Consider the following 8,240-nt stretch of genomic DNA (forward strand, 5'->3'; position numbering starts at 1 on the left):
GAAAATGGCCCATTGTATGGCATCTTGTGTTTGGAAATAGTGCTCACAGCCTGTGTGGTTGTCTTCTTGCATTTGCACTCTGCCACTTGGCCTGCCTTCAGAGCAGTCGTGCAGGGTCTCATAAAACCTTTTGCTAATCCACTAATCCGGAGGCCTAACATGATAAATTGTTGGGAAATGACGGCAGGCAGTATGCTTCCAATTCACAGTGTGCTTTAAAGCGCCCCTCCCCTCCTCTGCCTGGATGATAGGACAACAGACGGCATGTAATTACAATCGCAGTTCAAGCCATTTATCCTCTATAAGCTGATACTAAAGAAAAGAGCATTGAAACAAAATTTCCTTGACACTGCAAGCTTCTTACATGATTAAAAGGATGCCAACTGTTTGCCCTTTGAGCGGAAATGCAATGGGAAGAGTTGCAGTGTAGACAGAATGTGGCAAATGTGCTTTGTCCCTGAGGAGGGGACTTTCAGCAACGTGGCTCTTCGGTATAGTTTATGAATTTACGGGTATATACTTTGCAGGATTGATTTAAAATAGTGAAGCATTAACTAGGACCTCACTTCTTAAATGAAGTGTTTAAGAGAATACTGTTAACAACTGTATAAATATCCAGCCAAAGAAATGCTGTGTTAGATATCCCCTCCAAATTTGGATGGAGTATTGAAGGTTCCATTTAGATTGTACAAGAATATACCTTTGAAGTTTGAACATCTAGAAATTGTCTTTTGTGAAAACTTACAACCCAGAATTGGTCAGTTTATTCTCTCAACATTCTTCTGGTGAATTCCTGTTCTTGCATCTGTTGGTGAGGTAAGCTTGTTTTCAGAACCCCCACACTCCTCCCCTTCCCCACTCCATGCCCAACACACATACAATTGTGTCTGTCACTCATTGTCAGATGTAGTGACAGAGGAGGCATGGAGCCTTTAGTGTAACAGAGGAGCAGTGTCTTGCAGGTTGCTAAGGTGATGGAGAACTTTGAAGTCAGACACTGTCTTACTCACCCATGAAAGACAAAGCAAACATGATAAAAGATATATAAAGAACCCTTAAGGAACAGCTCAGTTCAAACACTGTTGAAGCAGAAACAACAAGGACCCATATGGTAGTACTTTCCCCTGTTCTGGCATGCCGCCAGGGGGCAAAAGGAAGCAGGCAGGCCAGCTCCTGGTCATACTTGGCAATGCTTTGGTAAACTGAGGTGAACATTGCCTGGTGACGCTAGTCCAGAGTTTACAGGTCAGAGTTCGAAGGTAGTGTCTGCAGCAGGAGAAATCACTGTGCCTTTAATATATGTGGCTCCAAACTCTGGTAACTATCAAATTCCTCATGTGTAAAGAGAGATTGAACTAAATGTCTACAAATCCCTTGTTATTGAAAGAGCTGAGGATATAGTTGAAGCTAAGAAACAGGGTTATAATTACAAAACAGTGAAGAGATGTAAGAGAAAGCTCAAGAACTGAAATTTGAGTGATACTAGAGTAAACCCTTCAAGGAATAGGAAGGCATGATGGCCTGTGGACATGGCAAGTTCTGAAGATGTGATTCAAATGGCAGAGAAAGACATCTCTAGCATAGATCAGAGCAAACCTTAGAGCACACCTTACAGATCTATCGCAGTGTAGTGGGAAGTCAGTAGTGAGGAGTTGGAGAGAATGTGGAGAACTGGTGCAGTAAATATCTTGACCCTTTGATGCCTTCCCTGGTGCATCACAAGTGTGTAGTTAGGGCTCCATGAAGAGTACCTACAAGTGCCATGACTGCTGCCCACAGTCTCTCTGCGTCTTCACTTTAATCCCTAAGAAAAGCCGTGAGGCCGATAATGCCATTCATTCTGCAGGTGAAAGAAGCAAATCACTGAGTAATGAAAACATCTAAACTATAAGTCTTCAAACAGCACTTTAATTTAGCATCTTCTGCTGGAGGACTTTATGTTGTATGTATATTTTTATGTAGACACCAAATAGTTGTTATTCCACTTCTTTAGTACATGCTGAGACGTTGCTAAGGTTACTGAGTGATTGGCACATTCCATCACTGACAGTGTTGTGCACGAGGTGTGGGAGGTGAACAGTGGCTCTGGTCAGAAGGATAATTGGAGTTTGTACTTGCTCTCTTTCCTGTTGCTCAGTGAGGTTCTCCTGGCTCTCATGGTTTATGATGCTTTAAATTATGATTGCAATGCTGGATACTTTATAAACTAAAAAGATATTTAACACTTGAAAACTTGGGGCTTTTACTGATCTCCTCAAATCTGCATTGCTTATCCTAGTCACATATTCTCAGGCTTTTGGTCTGAGTGAACTTGCACTGTTACTGGGATGCAAACAACACTTGACAAAATGATAACATGCTCTAATTTCTGACGTATGTGTGTGGGTGGGTGGGGTGGTAGGGAAACATTTCTGCACGTGGATTGTGTCCAGAGCCCACTCTGGTCCAGGAGCTTCTGAGGTAAGGTCTCTCAGGGGAAAGTCTCGGTGTTTGAAATTGTTCAGACTCTTCACAATGTTGAATTTCTGAAAATGTTCTCTCTTAAAAGTGGGAATGACGGTCTTACTTGGAATCTGAGCAAATTTAAAATTTAATTCATGTTTTTCTTACCTAAATGTGGAACATATTAATATATTACTATTTTGAATTTTTCACTGGAAGTGTATTTAATATGTTTCAATTAAGATTTACTTATTTTCTTATTTGGGAGACAATATTTTAACTAACAGCTCTCAAATGATTATTTTACTGCTATTTATTAATAAATAATAGCTTGGCCATAAAGATTTGGCCCTGCCATTTGATTATTAAATCTGTACCTAAATGTTAAGCTTGCTTTCCTGTCCCCTGCAGTGACAGTGCATCTTGCTAGAAGACTCTGAAGACTGATCATTTTAGTGTGTTGTTCCCAGTCAGGGAGCAAGAGTAAAGAGTGGTGTGACGACAATGGTGTGTCGTCTGTGTCGCGCGCAGATAAGACGAGCTGCTCAGTACATGAAACCAGATGTTCCTCCTGTCAGTTACTAACGGTGTAACCAAGAGAGGACCCATTCTCAGGGTATCTGAGCTGTGAGGAACCTGCCCAGTACTTACTGGGAGTGTTCCCATTCCCCACCCGCTTCAAACTGCTATTTTTACATTAACAATACAAATCTCAGATGATTATGTCTACAGGAGATTCTGAAATTCAAAGCAGCATGTTCTGGATATACTCTCAGGAAATTAACTTTAGCAGTAAGATAATCCTGATTAAATTTCATAATAAATCAAATATGTATTATTTAATCTAACAGCTGGGAAGAAGCAGTCTGTTCCCAGAAGCAAATAGGAATATCTGAGGCATTGTCCTGACTCTATTTATTTCAGCATCTGAGTGTTTCTTTTTCTCAAACTAGAGGAATATGTTTAAGCAAAGAAATAGTTTGTATATGCTGAGGGCAGTTTTTAGCTAGAAGTCAGTATGTAGTAGTAACTATATATATATTATAACTTAAGGTACTATAGCCAGCTTGAAGTGCCCTTTGGGTGGCTGGCGGGGACCGGGGGAGCTGTCTTTGTGCTGTGGCAAAGGGCTGAAAGCTGTAAGATAACAGTTGGCTCTCTGCACACTTAGACCCAGCCCACTCTGGACTAAAAACATTAAAAGAAGATGCACCTCTCCTGGGCACGTTCTTATCACACCCTAAACAAACAAGAGTGTATGTAGGTAGCATGGTGCTGTATTAGAGTTTGTAACTCATCTATATAAGGATGGTTTATGATAGGAAGGAGTAGTAGGTTATACATGCATTCCATTCTTCATAAGGCACACAAATGTCAGGATTTGAGTATCTGTGGGAGGTAACAGTACCTCCAAAGCCAAGGGGTACTAGAACTAATTTTGGTTTTGTATAATTTACATATTTCAGCTCTTAAGTAGTTTCACAGTAACGAAATGGCAGTTGACTAGCTCGGCTGCTGCTGCAGACAGTGAAACCCATCCAGGATTACTGTAACTTGCAGCCCGCACTTCATCTCCTCAGCAGATGGTGCTAGAGGTCTGACTGTGAGCTGGTGTTGACATGGTAGCATGGATGCTGGTGGCGTGTTTGCAGAGGCCACATTACTGCATTTGACTCAAATAGCTTACAAAGGAGCAGGCACTGGGGGGGAATGGAGAACCATTTAAAGAATGTCTCTGTGGAGTCTGAGAACACAGGATAAAAATAAATTTGATAAATGCTTTTTATTGTTGCTTTAGTTTTAAGGAGAGACTGTAGTAAAATCACTGTCTATACAAGCCAGTTCTAGAGTTGGCGTGTGAGTTTTCTGCTCATTTTGAAAGCATTTCTTTCCCACGTGTTACACTGTGTCCCCATGTATATATATTTAAAGAGACGTGGTTTCCAGCATTACAAGTTCTCTCTGAGTATGTGCATATATATTTGCTTGTATACTTGATTTTGATCAGTTCTCAAGTAGATCAGTGTTGTGGTTTTGTTTTTGTTTTTGTTTTGTTTGTTTGTTTTTCCTTTCATTTTTCTTTTTCTTGTTGGCCAAGAATTGCTTCTTCCCTTCTCGCTTCTTCATGTGTTCCCTCACACTTAGATTCACCCATGGCGCCTACATGTCACAGAAGCTAAGTGAGTATGGTAGGGGAAGTGAATGAATCTGCTTCTTGTTGCAGATGATGAGAAAGAGTTCATGTAGTGTCAGGCACTGTTGGTACCCTCCCCCTTTAAGATTTATTTTTATTGTTGGTATACGGGTGTTTTGGCTACATGTATGTCTGCACACTACATGTATGCAGTCTTCAAGGAGACCAGACAAGGGCATCAGATTCCCCAGGTGGTTGTGAGCCTCCACATGGGTGTTGGGGATGAATCCAGGTCTTAGGAAGAGCAGACAGTGCTCTTAACAGCTGGGCAGTCTCTCCCGTTCCCTTGGTGCTTTCTTAACAAGGCAAATGAAGTACAAATTTGTTTTCAGCCCCATTTCATTCATGTTTTTAGAGTCGCCGTCATCCTGGCGGGTGTTTTTCTTAGTTCTGTTAGTTGTCTGTGGGAAGGAAATAATAGTGCATGAATTAGAGTGACAGCGATGTCTGAAAGAGGTGGCTTTTCCCTTTTGTTCTCTTAAGGAAAACATGCACGGCTCCTGGTTTTTCTGTTGTAACTGTGGGGAAACTAGAAACAGCCTAGATATTCTAATGATGGTAAGGATGCACATGCCTTATCTTAGCAAGCTTTCTCAAGAAACCGTGGGTTACGTTGGTACTTGAGAGGGTCCATGAGGATGGCAAGTAAAACCACACAGAAGTAAGTCCACAGTTAGTTATGAAAGTGGCTCGGTGTGTCTCTTTACACAGAAAGAAAGGTTTGCTTCTGTCGATCTGATCCTAAGTAGCTGAGGAAGGGTGGTCAGAAGGAAGAGTGGAAAGCGGCTGATGTCTTCTAGACAGAATGGAGCCATTGTGGAATGGAACAGTCATCTTGGGAAGAGTGGACTCGGGGTGTGCTGGGAACAGAAAGCTGCTTTGGATGGTCTCTCCATGAGTCCTGCTGTGTTCAGAGTTCTGGAAGGCCCCTGGGGATAAAGAGTTTTCTAGAGGAGCTGCAGGGTGGCATTTACCCAAGTCCTTGCCTTCTAATCTGTTTATACAGGTTAACATGCTACACTTCATGAAGGTAGAGAGTCCCAAATGTGGGGCAGTCTCGGTTTCTTCAAATTAGATTCTATTGTACGAAGGCAGAGCACCAGGTGCATCCTTTCATAGGTTTAGCTGCCTGAGACCACATGACCTGTTTCATTCTTGATCCAGGATGAATCATTGGATGGTCCCCCAGGTGTCTGGGCAGTGTGCATAGTGTATGCATGGCCATCCATGAGAGCTTAAATGTCTTCTTAAGAAATTGAGGGTGACTCACTCCTCTGGAACCATGTGTGTCTTGTTTTCAACAAAAATCCATGACCGTCCAGCATTACTTCAAAGGTAATTTTTTGTTGCTGTCTTCTGGTTGTTTTTTATGTCAGAGGAACAGTGTATGGGTGAACAGTGAAAATGTGAACCTGCGTCCAATGGGTTTTGGTTTGTTGGCATGATAAACAACACTGAAGCTTTTAGCTAATTTGAAGGACCGGGCAGAAGATCACCTGTGTGTTGGAAGTGTAGTCTGATGTATTGTCTGCAGTATCCTTCCCAGTCACTCGTGCCTCACTAAGGTCAAGATTTGAAATAAACTGCACAAGATGACTGGGCTCTGAGGGCCATTTTCTGTCCCTTTGCTTACAGCTGCCCCGTGCGGCTCAGGTATCTGCCACTCCCCTGGAAGCACTTGTCTTGCTTCCGGCCACTGTGCCCGCCTGGTTTTGCTCTGCTGTAGCTGTTACTTCCCAGCTTGCCTTGCACACAGCTTGTCTTCCTTGGCTGATTCCCAGGTCTCTGCCCTTGGGCTCAGCTTTGCACGTTCTTTTCTTTCTTCTTAGGTGATGATCCCGAAGGCTGTGGCCTTTTCTGTGTATTACAAAGTGATACCTTCCAAACCTGTGTTCTTCGGCTAAACCTCAGCCTCATACTCAATCCCTTCCCAGCTGCTTCCAAGTGCATGGGGTCTCAGAATGATGCTTTGCTTGCTTCCTAATTCATTCTTCCCATGTAAACAGCAGCCACATCTCACTCACGTTCTTTCCTGTCCCTCATTTTCCCACCTGCGGTGGACACTGAGGACCACATGGTGTCACTTCCCAAGTACTGTCCACCTGAAGAAAGTATTCCTGTGTTTGGCTACTGTAAGAGTGTGTGTGCACACTTTGTCAGAGCCCACCTGTGAGGGTCAGAGCACAGCGTGTGGAAGTCAGCTCTCTCTCCCACCTCGAGGATCCCAGGGACTAAACTCAGGGTGTCAGTCCTAAGGGCACATGCTCTTGCTCTCTGAACACCCCCCCAACACACACACACATCTCCCTAAAGTCTCTCACTGCCCTAAAACTCCCATAGTTGGCTAGACTGGCTTGCCAGGGAGCACCAGGGGATATTCCTTGTTTTCCCAGCACTGAGGCTACAAAGCCTGTGCAAACGTGTAGCCTTTCACACGGGTTCTGAGCAGGGTAGCGACCCAGCCCCCTCCTAGCCATGTCCCAGCCACATTATCCCAGTTTCACTACCTCAGGGTCCCAGAGCTTTTCATCTAAAGCAGCTAGCAGCTTGTCCTTTGTATGGCTCTTTCTCATGGTTCAGTCCTGCCTTCTCCTTAAGGAGGTCTTTACTGACTGCCGGAGGTGTAGGCTTGGATTTATGCACCCATTTTCCCTCCTGTGAGTTTTCCAGCACATTAGAAATGTTTGAGTACTGACACTGAGTGCAAACTCCTGAAAATAGACATTTGTTTGTTAACGGTAGTAAGAAAATGCAAGCGACTGAATTCTGAGCTAAAAGTACCTCCCTATAGTGACTGAATTGTCATGATATTCTTTTCTATATATACCAGTTGCCACTCTTGGAGCAGTCATTTTGGTTACACATGTGCACAGAGCTAGGAAACAGAGAGTAAGGACGATGAGATATGATAAGTAGGGATGGTTGGCCAGCCACAACACTGGAGCAGGCCTGCAGTCAAGGATTCTACAAGTTCATCAAGTACCACGTGTGCAGGGCATCTCGGAGGCCTGTCCTGTAGGCTGGGTCCATCAGGTGAGTTGTAGGGTGTGGTGCTGCAGAGCGGCAGAGATGTTAGGCCAGCACAGCATTGTTGATTCCCTCACGTCTGCTGGGTTCCTCATTCTGATAGCGAGTTTGAAGGACCTGGGTTGCTACTCAGTTCCTGAGCTGTCATAGAAAGAGTTCAGCTATGCGTGTACTAGGTTGGACCATAGAAGACATCAGAGTTTGTAGCTGAAGGCAAGACAGGACAGTACACTACACACAGGGTGGAACGTCTCAGAGCCAATAAAAGATTTCTGATAGGTAGCTAGCCATATAATGGAGGTTCCGAGTTACTCTGTGAGGGGTAAAGAAGGGAGTGAATGAATGGTCTTGATGTCTGCTGGCTGGAGGACCTGGTGATGAAGATATCCTAAAAGGGTGCTGATACCCTTAGGAATTCCTGCCTTCGAGTACTGGTAGGATGCATAGTCTCGGGAAATAAGCATAAGAGATGTTAGACTGGAATTTCCCATGAAGATGTCAGCTAAACAGACGAATGTCAGCCAGAACTCCTGCTGTCTGAGGCACATAGCTTGCAGTTTAGAACTGGCTCGGCTGT

The 8,240-nt window shown here is 43.8% G+C and overlaps 1 protein-coding gene across 1 annotated transcript in view; it reads left to right on the forward strand.

The window, feature by feature from the left end:
* Bmp2k (BMP2 inducible kinase) overlaps positions 1-8,240 on the forward strand; it is a 97,829-nt gene that overhangs the window by 83,538 nt on the left and 6,051 nt on the right. The gene's annotated exons all lie outside the window — the stretch shown is intronic.

Source organism: Mus caroli, chromosome 5, assembly GCF_900094665.2.
Source record: "Mus caroli chromosome 5, CAROLI_EIJ_v1.1, whole genome shotgun sequence".
NCBI lineage: Eukaryota > Metazoa > Chordata > Mammalia > Rodentia > Muridae > Mus > Mus caroli.